We start from the raw sequence: 12,891 nt of genomic DNA, 5'->3' as shown, positions 1-12,891 counted from the left end.
ATCTAGTTTAATGCCACCTAACAAACCAGGAAAATTTGCTGAGATCAAATCCTGGCATATTTTTCTGGTGTTTTTTTTTTTTTAACCCACATGAAGCCAGAATTCATGGAATGCATTCCTTAACACGGATGCTACAGGTAAAAATCGTTACTTTAAAATGTCGTAGTCCTTTTAGCCCTACTCAAAGATACTTTTGCCACAAGATACCTTGATCCTAAACACAGTACATTAAAATAAAGTTGAAACCAGTTATTTCCACCTTATTTTGTCTAACCAGTAATGCAGCCCTATGCATGAAAGAAAACGAGGTTTCACTCTTATGTACAATGGCAACAGAAGCAACTTAGCCCGCAAAAGCCATACCCTCTCTCCATCTGTATGCTTTTGGGATCTGAAAAACCAGGTGACGGGAGTTCAGATACATGAATGATGAGACAAATGCTGCAGGGAGTTGAGACTGGTGGTTATAGTAAAGACCACTTTATTAATCGTAGCAGTATAAAAGTGTAACCTTAGGACATATTTATATTACCACTTACTCCACATCTAGTGCACTCCCTCTGCTAGCATTTGAAGTTGTATTCACATGATGTTAACCAGAGACAGTGTGGTGTAGTGGTTGGAGAGCTTATCTCGACCTTGGGTCCTCAGATGTTCTTGAACTACAACTGGCCATGATGGCTACGAATGATGAGAGTTGTAGCCCAACAACATCTAGGGTCCAGAGGCTGAGAAATGCTGGGTTAGAGTGTTGGGCTAAGGCCTGGGAGCCCAGGGTTCAAATCTCCACTCAGTCATGAAGCTCATTCACTACCTCTCAGTCTAACCTACCTTAGAAGGTTGTTGTGGAAAGGAAGAGAACTATATAACACCACCTTGAGCTCATTGGAGGAAAAGTGTGATATAAATAAAATTATTATTATTATTATTATTATTATTATTATTCAGTCCTGTAGCTTTTTGACAAATACTGCTTTTTTCTCTCAAACCTGCTTCAGTGCAACAAGAAAACTTAAGCCACATTCACTTTGTACTTAAGAATGGTGCAGATTTTTTGAGACCACTGTCACCCATGTGCAGATGAGCACTCATGCACAATGACAGCTCCATGAGTAGCAGCTGTGTCTGCATGTGAGACAGACAGAGTTGCAGGGGTGGCAAAATAAAAACAAAAAGGTCATCCCAGTCTGGTGAAGACATCTGAAGGCAGCCCTGTTTAATATTTGATGATTCATTATATTTTAATATTCTGCTGGAAGCAGCCCAGAGTGGCTGGGGAAACCCAGCCAGATGGGCGGGGTATAAATAATAAATTATTATTATTATTATTATCCCCTCTCTGACGTGAACAACACTGCAACACAGTGCAAGGAAATGACCATGCCGCATTTTCAGCTGATGTGAACATACCCTTACTCTTGCAGTCAGGTACTGTGCATGTGGAAGTAAATCCCATTTTCATAAGTGGGAAGAGGTGAAAGAAAACCAGACTCAATGCCCTTTTGGTCTCATCAAGCCTTACAATCAAACTGTTGTATAAATCACCATAGCAATGAATCTGGGGGAACATTTGTAAATCATTGCACCTATAAGGAAGTAAGGAATTTTGACTCATTACCTGCAAGTCACTCCGAAACCTTATCTGCAGCAAATACCGGTATTTTTGCTGATAAACAGAGAGTGCAACCAGCAATTCAGTGTAATGCATATGCGTTAAACAAATACACAGACAAAGCAGAAGTGAGGAAGCGGGTTAGGACAGGGAAGAAATGAGAAAGAAGTGTTTTCTTTTATTTAAACAATTTCTATACTACTTAACTACTATTGTCTCTAAGTGGTGTACAAGGAATACAATTCAGAACAAGTAAATACCCATTAAAACTTTGAAACCAGGTTTCAGATAAAATGCCTGCTGGATTAAAAAAAAACGTTTTCAGTAGGTGCCAGAATTTCAGCAGGGAGAGGACCTGTCTGTTTTCAGCTGGAAGGTTGTTCCTTAAAGCATGCCAGTAGGTTGCAGGATATCAACAGAGGAAAAGCAGCCACCCACAGGGCAGCAGTGGGAAACCTGTAGCTCTCCAGATGTTGCTGGACCCAAACTCCCATCAGCTCCAGTCAGCACAGCTAATGGTCAGGGATTATGCGAGTTGTAGCCCAACCAAGATCAGGGGACCCACAGGCTCCGCATCCCTGCTGTAAGCCAAAGAGGGAGCTTTGTGCAGAAGAGAACTGGCTCCTGGCCTGTTCTGCAGGGTTGGCTTATCCACAAAAGTAAAGGAATTCATTACAAGAAAATTACCGTCGTCGTTTCTCATCTGATCTTCCTTCCTTCCTTCCTTCCTTCCTTCCTTCCTTCCTTCCTTCCTTCCTTCCTTCTTCTGCTCACCATGTTGCTAAAACCATAAATGCCTTGCACAATGATTGAAATGGGGGAGTATGCATATACTGTATCACAAATAGAGTTTTTAATGAGAAATGTTTTAAATGCAGATCTTTATTCCTAAGTCTCATGAAAAACTACAGGCGTCTCCCCACTTATGCGAGGGTTATGTTCCCAGGCCCCATAAAGGTAACGGGACCCCTGACCATTAGGTCCAGTCATCGCCGACTCTGGGGTTGCGGCGCTCATCTCGCTTTATTGGTCGAGGGAGCAGGCATACAGGTCATGTGGCCAGCATGACTAAGCCACTTCTGGCGAACCAGAGCAGCGCACAGAAACACAGAAACAGAAACCTTCCCGCCGGAGCGGTACCTATTTATCTACTTGCACTTTGATGTGCTTTCGAACTGCTAGGACGTATATGCAAAATCGCATATAGTGGGGAGCACCATCTAAAAAGCCTGTAAACATCATCTAAACCTCCGGAAACCCACAAAAATCCACCAGACTCCACCATAATCACTCCCTTCAAACCTCCTTTCTCAAACTCCAACTCTCCGCAGGCCTCAAAGTTCAGTTCAAAGGCTCCCAGTGCCTTTTCCCACTCTTTTTGCACTGTTTTTGCAGTTTCCCTGCTCATTTCAGACTATTTTTGAAGGTTAAATTCATACATTTAATTATTTCCCTGCACCACGCTTATATGCGGTCATGCACGAGTCAAACACACATAAGCGGAGGAACGCCTGGAATTAAGTTTAGAGCTTGTCTGTCTAAACATACTGAAAATCCATGAAGTTATTCTCAACAGAAAGTATCAGCATATAGTTTTGCAGTGCTTCCTGGTTTTTGCTACCTTGTCCTCAGGTGCTGCTCTGCCCACAATGAGTTAAGGATAGTGGTTAGGTGCTTGCAAAATATGTCAATGAGGAGTTAACATGGAATACCTAAATTACATATTTATGTTAGTAAATGCCCATTACTGTCATCTGCAGCTAAGCATGCTCACAAAGTGTACCTTTCATGTAAGAGGTAAAATGGCTTGTGGGATTAAGCTCTGCATGCTGCTTGATCATTTTGTTAGCTTTAAAGGTTGCCACTTTTATGTTAAAAAAGATTTCCTGAAAGCACTTGTTTTCAGACAGTGTTCTGGAGAACCCCAGGCTCCCTTTGAAGCTCATTGACAAAAGCTCTCTCAAAGACAAGATCACCTTGGTTGGACAACCTACCTCAATGCCTGTTCCAAACTATCAGCCTTCAAGGACTGAACTGACCTTAAATTGATCAGAAAATGATTTTCTGAATGTTTTCTTTTTCAAGCTCCTCCAGAACTGTTGGGGAAATTCAGTTCTTATTTGGGAGGAAGTCTCCCCATATTTGCAGTCTGTGAATTTTAGGTGTGACTGCAGATCCAGTGTTAATATTGTTTGGGGAGGCCATTTTAGCTCAGCCCTACAGTCATCCCCTGTTATGTGCAGCTGCTGAAGAAGTGTGATTGTGTTCCAGGATGAGCACTCAGTTACAATAATTGTTTAAAGAATGGAAGGGGACTTTCAAATCATCTAGCCCACCCCCCTTCTCAATGCAGGATTTAAAATGCAGCTACAGCAACCCTGACAGACGGCCATTAATTCATCCTTTGCCTAAATACCTCCAGGGAAAGAGAGACCACCACTTCCAAGGCAGTCTGTTCCACTCTCAAGCAGCTTGGGCCATTCAGACGTTTCTCCTAATCCTGGACCAAAACCTGCTTCACTATGGTTTCTACCCACACAGGGAATTAGAAATCCCAATAGGCTTGAACACATCACTTGATGAACCCCGTAGTGTATTCCAGAACAGGGATGGAGAATATTTTGCACCCCAAGGACCACGTTCCTTTCTGGGCAACATTCTGAGAGCCACATGCCATTGGTGGGTGGGGCCAAAAGTGGGCAATGATCCTGATGCGAATTTTACCTTTACACTCCCTCCCTCCCTCTCTCTGTGTGTGTCCTCCATCCAGGGGAGCAAAAAGCATGATCAGAGTTCAGTGCCAAATTCCAGACAGGCATAAAAACTCAAGAGGACTGGTGAGGGATGTGGCCTGGGAAAGGTCTTGAGGACCAGGCAGGAAGGTTTGGAGGGTCAAATTTGGCCTCTGCGTCTGAGGTTCCGGAACATTCTCTAACTGTGAGGGAAACATCACTTTCATTTTATTTAGTTAGGGCATTTCCAGCCCACCTTTCTGGTTGTCACAATGACCCTCTTTGTTTTGAACAGGGGAGAGAGCATTTGAAAGCTTCTCTTTCTGTTTAAAAGCTACATTGGAAAGAAGCCGCACAACTGGATTCTTATCATTAGGTGGCGCTAGTTTTATTCCTGTGGGAGAGTATCTAACTGATGCTCTCCTAACTGCAATGGCAAATCTCGCCTCTGGTAACATCTATTGTTTGGTTTTATTCCACATACTGGAGCTACTTATCCTGAAAATAATTATACATTTTTCTTGTCCTCTAAAATTCATTCTAAACCGATGTATTTTCTGTGTTTAAATCAGCACTCCGACATCATTGGTAAATGAAATGTTTTGCTTGACTCTTCTCACTCACTGACTTCAGTTGTTTCACATGAACTCTAGCTAGGCAGCCACTACATTTTGTGGGCAAATGGACTGATGAAAGGCAAGCGGAAAAGCAAATCCTGATTCACAAGGCTGCATCGGCTCTTTTTCAAAATTATGTCTGCCTCCATAGGAAAGATTTTGGACCAATCCTGGGATCTTAAGCACTTGGGAAATGTTCTGTGTCAGAGCTACAAGAAACATTTATGAGCAAGATACTGGTTTAAGCAGGCTGCTGATAATGGAACTTTCCTTTAAATAAATGCATATGTCCTGTTCATTCTAACATTATTATGAGGAAGCTTCCATAAGTACTTTGGAACTCCCTGCCTACTGAAACCAGGCAGGCACCTTCACTGTATTCATTTTGGCACCAGCTGAATGCATTCTTATTTAGACAAGCCTACCCAGAAGTTCATGGGACATGGGTGACACTGTGGTCTAAACCACAGAGCCTAGGGCTTGCCGATCGACTGGGTGAGCTCCTGTTGCTTGGTCCCTGGTCCTGCCTACCTAGCAGTTTGAAAGCACATCAAGTGCAAGTAGAAAATAGGTACCGCTCCGGCGGGAAGGTAAACGGCCTTACTCAGAAGTTCAGGAAAAAAACCTGTGAGTTGTAATTTATTTTAATCTATTCTGTTGTGGTTTTAACTTTCTTTACGCTTTAAACTATAGCTGTAAAATTTTTAGTGGTTCTGTTATTATGTTATCTTTTTTGTAAACTGCTTTGAGGTTTGTTCTGCAACCAGGTGTTATATAAATTTCATGAGGTAAATAAAGAAATCACAAATAGGAATAATTCCAAAAGCACTTCCCAAGAGCTCCCCTAAAGACAGTGATTTTTTTCTGAGGGGACGCAGGGGTATGCATACTCCTAAACATTTTGTGAATCTTTGTACTTTTGTCCATTTGCTGTATTTTTCCCCCCCAATGTGAACTATAAAGCGATTATTTTCTTGAGTCAAAATGAGAGTACCCTTAAACATTTTTTTAGGGAAAAAAGCACTGCCTAAGGAGATAGGTCGGCCATTGCCCTTTGACTTTCTGATACACACATGGAAAATAAATACTGTTGTTTAGGTTTATATAACATGCCCCATGCCTCACTTATGTAGTTGCCTTTCTGGAGCACACCTGAAAGTGTCATGTGATTCTCTGAGCATTGATATGAAATGCCCCATGCCTCTTAAAGTACAAGATTGTCCATGGCATACAAAATTAAAAGCAGAACTGTAAATTGAAAGTGTGTGATATCTTTCCTGCTTATGAACACCTTTGGAAGACTACTTTTCTTACTTTCACCATACAGTGGTACCTTGGGTTACAGATGCTTCAGGTTTCAGACGCTTCAGATTACAGATTCCACTAACCCAGAAATAATACCTCAGGTTAAAAACTTCGCTTCAGGATGAGAACAGAAATCAAGCAGCAGTGGCCGTGTGGCAGCAGCGGGAGGCCCCATTAGCTAAAGTGGTACCTCAGGTTAAGAACAGTTTCAGGTAAAGAACGGACCTCCAGAATGAATTAGGTTCTTAACCTGAGGTACCACTGTACCTTGAAATAAAACTTAGGAGGGCCAGCAGCAGCCCAATCATTTGTTCTATGGGCTAGATCCAGCAGCAGATGGGTGGCCAGCCAGCCTTACGCCAAAATGAAACAGAAGCTGCAGGAATGTGCTTTTGTGCATCAACATGAGAGCAAATGGAAGAAAGTGCATGGTGTGTAGATCAAAGCAACCTGGGTTCCCTGCATGAACTGGCTGTTTGTATCCTATGGATTTGAAAATCTGTCATAAATACAGGCTTGAGATAGATGCCACTCTTGTACTAGGATTTATGAGGTTCCCGAGACTGTCATTAAGTCAGAAATATATAATCTGCTCCTCAAGTGATTCAATATAGTGCTTCAATAAAATTCTCCTTGGACAACTCAGTGGACGGAATGTGTTTTGATTGCTCTGGAGGCAGCATGAGAGAGAGAAAGAGCAGGAAGTGGTAGAGGCAAGCTGGACACCACGATCTCTTCATCTTATCAGTCTGTGATTGTATGAGCTCCCTCCCCAAAGGGAAAAGAAAGCCAAGAAAGGGGGTGGGGAGAATATGGAAGCATTAAAAAAAGAACCCACCTCCAATACAGAAATGACTGCTTGTAAATTATTAAAGCTGAAAGAACTGTGAAATTCCGCTTTTCACAGCTTCATACTGTTTTTTAACAGCCTTGGGCTTGAAAAATGGAAATCAATGAAGTCAAGTTTGCACTTTTCCTTGTAGTGTCAAAGTGTCAGGGAAGAGCTGTATTGGTTGAAAACCCCTTGGATCCTCTTCTCAATTATACCGTTGTTCCTTTATGCTGATGTGTCAGAGACCTTACAGGCAGAAATAAATGACAATGGTATTGATTCTTATATCACTCACCTTTCTGACAACTGGAGCTGCCTTTGAAAGTTCTGCTTTGGTGGGTGAGAGAGCAGTATGCTTTGCCTAGCTCTTGAAAGTGGGTCTTTTACATGACCATTTTTTACTATGACCATTATGTACTAGTTGGAACAATAAGTACCAGTTGGAAGTAGCTGGAACATTAAGTACTAGCTGGAACTAGTTGGAACATAAAAATTGGCTGCAGGGACTGGTTCAGGATTCAAGGACACAATTTAAACATTCTGTTGGCTGTCCAGGTCTGTTTTGCCAGTGTATTCCCTGCATGGTTGATGAGCAGAGGGTTCGGTTCTGCTGGCTTCAGGGGGAACATGCTGGTCCCCACCCAGCAGCTGACACCACCCAAAGGTATTAACTGATGGACAGGTGAGTGTGGTTTGGGGAAAATGGTCCTTTGGGCCAACGTGGACACCCTGGCAGGTGTAGATTGTCCCATGGGCTAGAGGTTCCCAACTCCCAATTTAAAGCTCAGAAGCAGAAAAGCAAGACTCTAGCTACCTAGCCATATTATTGGATTAATAAGCAGACACCTTTGGTGAAATTGGGATGTTCTGAAATCAAGGGTGTGCCTCACATCCAATGCAACTGAAGCATGAAGGGAAATGTTACCATGGTTAAAAAGAGCCCTTTGGCAGCCTTTATCCAGGGCAAGGACAGAAAACACTTGAGTCTACATCAAGTCAAAGGCAAGCGTTGAAATATATTTCAGGTTTTGCAGGCAACGTCCTCTAACCCTCTCTGCACTTTATTGTCTAGTGCCCAACCATGATTAATCCTCTGTTTCTCGCCTTGGTATTTTAAAGAGAATATGAGAAGGCTTAGCCAGATGTCCAAAACACCAGATGACAGGAAGACACCGAAAAGCAGCTGTTGTTTGGAATACTTACACGAGAACAGTGTGATCAGGCAGTTAAGCTGAAAAGAAATAATTGGTCTTCAGACCCCATTTTTAGCAGGAACAGTTGAAATCGCTGGGGAAGAGTGAAGTTGTTTCACACTTTTTTTCTGACTTGTTGCCCTGGGCCTTCCTCCCTAAGCAGGCTACTTTAATTTATTTATTACATTTTAGATCTCACCTTTCCTTCAAGGAGTTCAAGGCGGCATACATCTCCCAACCCCCCTCCTGCTTTCCATATTATCATCATAACATCCCTGTTGGTTGTAAATCCTTTTGGGCAAGATAAATTAACTAACAAAATTTATTTATTTATTTATTTATTTATTTATTTATTTATTTATTTAAAGGTCACTCAGTAAGCTTCGTGGCTGAATGGGATTTGAACCCTGGTCTCCCATGTCCTAGTCTGATGCTCTAGCCACTACACCACGCCCAATAGCTCCAGGATGCCAGAAGGATGGCCTTCTCCCTCATGTGTGCCCACATCAGAAGAGGAATCTCTGATCTTCTGCATACCTTGTATTTTGGAAACAAGGCTGGTGGGTGCAAGGGGGAATGGGTTCTGTGGAGGAGCATCTGCTTTCCATACAGAAGCTCCAAAGTTCATTCCTCAGTAGCTGGGAAATATTCCTGCGTTGCAGGGAGTTGGACTAGATGCTCCTCAGGGTCCCTTCCAATGCTATGATTCTATGATGCCACAGCCTCCATTAGGTGAGAGTCAAGAAGCCATTGGCCATCTAGGCTCTTTATCTGGTGTGGTTTCGATGTTCAAAAAATTCACACCTTGTGCACTGGTGCACAAATGTGCAGTTTCTACCCATGCCTGCTAGTGTCAATGGAGTGTATCCAAGGTTGGCACCAGGGCTGAAAGGGCACACAAAATGAACCTACCAGTGGTGGGTAGTTTGGGGAAGGTGGGAGAATCTGGGAACAGGTGGCAGCACTCAACCCAGGGCTATACATGGAAGTAAGAAGAATTTCTGCAACCATCATGTTCATTGCACCAGAACACCTTTGGGTCCTGCCATAATAGCAGCTGCTGCTCACTACAGAGCGAGGCTAAGAACCCCCCCCCCCTTTATAAAGGGGTTGCCAGCAAGTGGCATCAGCCACATTGAGCCTTTGGGGTCAGATGTCCATGTCCCATTCGAGGTGCTAGCACTGGGCCTGAGTGGGTCATGGTGGTTGCAGGTAAAGGTAAAGGACCTGTGAACAGTTAAGTCCAGTCAAAGGCAACTCTGGGGTTGCGGCGCTCATCTCACTTCAGGCTGAGGGAGCCGGCGTTTGTCCACAGACAGCTTTCTGGGTCATGTGGCCAGCATGACTAAACTGCTTCTGGCGCAACGGAACACCATAACAGAAGCCAGAGCGCACAGAAACTCCATTAAACTTCCCACCGTAGCGGTCCCTATTTATTTACTTGCACTGGTATACTTTTGAACTGCTAGGTTGGCAGGAGCTGGGACAGAGCATTTAAGCACTGTACATGTGCAGCTGGCATGAGTAACCACTTTGTGGGGAAGGAGCACGCTAGCAACTCTAGGTAGGGCTGGGACAAGTTCCTGCCTGAAACCCTGAAGAGAGGCTGCCAGTCACTGTAGAGAAGAAAGAAGAAAGAAGAAGAAGAAGAAGAAGAAGAAGAAGAAGAAGAAGAAGAAGAAGAGGAAGAGTAGTAGTATTAGTAGTAGTAGTAGTAGTAGTAGTTTGGACTTGATATCCTGCCTTTCACTCCCCTTAAGGAGTCTCAAAGCGGCCAACAATCTCCTTTCCCTTCCTCCCCCACAACAAACACTCTGTGAGGTGAGTGAGGCTGAGAGACTTCAAAGAAGTGTGACTGGCCCAAGGTCACCCAACAGCTGCATGTGGAGGAGCGGGGACGCAAACCCAGTTCACCAGATTCCGAGTCCACCACTCTTAACCACTATACCACACTGGCCAATGGTCTGGCTTGGTCTGACATTCACCTTGCTACTCACCACCGCCGTCCTTACACAAGGTGCTATTTGGCATCCTCAAAACAAAACTCACCAGGTAGGAATGGCAAATGTTTGTGATTACTGCAATGCAAAAGCTCTAGTGCTTGCCTCAAACTCCACATGTGCGCTGAGGAATGTCCCATCTACAGAACTCAGTGTTTGCACTGGGGGCCACTTCATGTGCCTCAGAACCCTGGATTGAGGTGGACATAAATACTGTACAGTGGTACCTCGGGTTACAGACACTTCAGGTTACATATGCTTCAGGTTACAGACTCCGCTAACCCAGAAATAGTACCTCGGGTTAAGAACTTTGCTTCAGGATGAGAACAGAAATCGCGCAGCAGCGGCAGCGGGAGGCCCCATTAGCTAAAGTGGTGCTTCAGGTTAAGAACAGTTTCAGGTTAAGTACGGACCTCTGGAACGAATTAAGTTCTTAACCCGAGGTACCACTGTACTTAACAAGTAATTTACAGAAAGAAGACTATATTGGCTTAGAAAAGAATGAGCTCTATCTCCTGTTAAGTGAACTGAATACACCTTTCTTGCATGAAGCTCCAATAGCACATACTGAATTTCCTGTATGTGCAGGAGGGCTGCCGAATCAGGGATGTTCTCATTAGCGTATTTACCAAAAATCCCCTTTTCAGAAGCAAAACTGTGATGAATCATCGAAAATTACATGCTTTCGCACTGATTAGCCAACTTAAAATCCTGGAACTGCAATTTAAACCTCTCTGCTTCAGCAGAAGCTTGTATAAAAAAAAATAGATAAATTACTGCAAACATACATGGATCTTTTGCAAGTTTTTTCTAATGATGGGCAAATAGTCTAATTTGACACATTTGCATAAACCATGCACCTGTGTTGGCTGCTTAGTAGTGCTTTTTAAATTTGTCTTCCAGCATTTTTCCTGATTGCTTTGACATCGGGATAAATTATCTATTATTGGGGGAGGGTACCTTTTAGTAGAGTATTACAAATGAGGTTTTAATTGCTTGAAAGCCAGGAAGCTCCAGAGTAAGTGACACAGCAAATGGAGACGGGTGCCTTTTAATGTACACAACATTCTGTAGTCACCAGAAAAAAAATCAGTGTTTTTTTCCAGGAATTGTTACATAGCTCCAGTTACAGGAGGACAAGAAGACATGCCAATTGGATAAATTTGTTTCAGTTATTTAATTTGGTTATTTATTCATTACAAAGAAACTGATTATAAATTTCCCAAGGCAGTTTAGAACTTCATTTAAAAGCAATAGCCACACAATATAAAATGTAACTAATCAGTTTTTAACCTACTCACCAGGAGTGCCAGCTTGGCCCGGTGAATGTGGGTGCCAGGAGCAATGGGTGCACGGCCCTGGTGCTGAAATTTGTGGGTGCCCGGCCCCTTCATGGGGAATTTTGTGGGGCCCAGGGAGCCAGGACTTCTGCTACTCACCTAAAACATTTAGTAGCAGATGCATTCTGTGTTCCAGGTAATCATTCGGTAATTTCTTAAACTTCAACAGCATATATTCAACAAGTTTCTTGTTGCACAGATTCATTTCTGGATTGGCACTTGCATGCCAACCTGGAACACAGTGGCATCGCATGAAAGAGGATGCATGATGGTGCAGGGTGAGAAAATTGTGACCACTCTGCTCTTCCCCTGCTCCTGTTGCTCTAGCAGGAGCTCCGGCATGGTTTGGCTTGGCTTTACATCCAAACCTGAACTTGTGGCTTCCTTTCCCAAAACAAACCGTGACCAGTAAGCTAAGAACAAACCTTTGTTACAGCTGATGGCTGAGCTTTCAGCCATGGCTTAGCTCAGGCTTCCTCAACCTCGGCCCTCCAGATGTTTTTGGCCTACAACTCCCATGATCCCTAGCTAACAGGACCAGTGGTCAGGGATAATGGGAATTGTAGTCCAAAACATCTGGAGGGCCAAAAGTCGGGGATGCCTGGCTTAGCTCCTGGTGGCAGGAGGGTGGGGGAGACAGCCACAGTTTTCTCATTGTGCACAGTCCAGCTTAGTATTACGCCATTGTCTTCTGGATCTTCATTCCCACCTAGCACTGCATACGTGCTGGATATTTCCATGTTCTTCTGAACCAGCCACAACACCCAAAACCTGATATGGGATGGATAAGTAATAAGTTTACACTTCCTTTAGCAATCACTATGGCACCTGACTTTGAGAACTAAGCTCCTCGATTAGGCACACATTCTTTCGGATCTCATTTCTTTGCAGGGGCGGGGCGGGGGGATATACCTCTTTCACCAAAATGCCAGTTCACAGAAACAACAAATAAAGTGATAAAATTATTCCCGGGCAGTAGCTGTTCAGAACAAAACAACAACAACAAAACCCTGACCAACTGAATGTTCTTCCATATAAAAACATGGAAAGTTGGAGTGTTGTGGAACAGTTGTAGCTGACCCTTCTACCTGAGACACTTCTTTTATACATGCAGGAAGTATTTTTTTTTCAGGGAGAAACATTCCATAATATGTTTCTGCATATGCAAGCTGAAGTGCCATGGTCTGAGACTAGACATGCATTGGCAAAAAGAAGAACTGCATAGACATGACTGCAAAGCAATTTCCCCAAAGCATAACA

The sequence above is a fragment of the Podarcis gaigeae genome, assembly GCF_964106915.1.
Source record: "Podarcis gaigeae genome assembly, chromosome: 3".
NCBI classification, from domain to species: Eukaryota; Metazoa; Chordata; class Lepidosauria; order Squamata; family Lacertidae; genus Podarcis; species Podarcis gaigeae.
The sequence above is the reverse complement of the archived record's forward strand: the minus strand, read 5'-3'. Positions refer to the sequence as shown.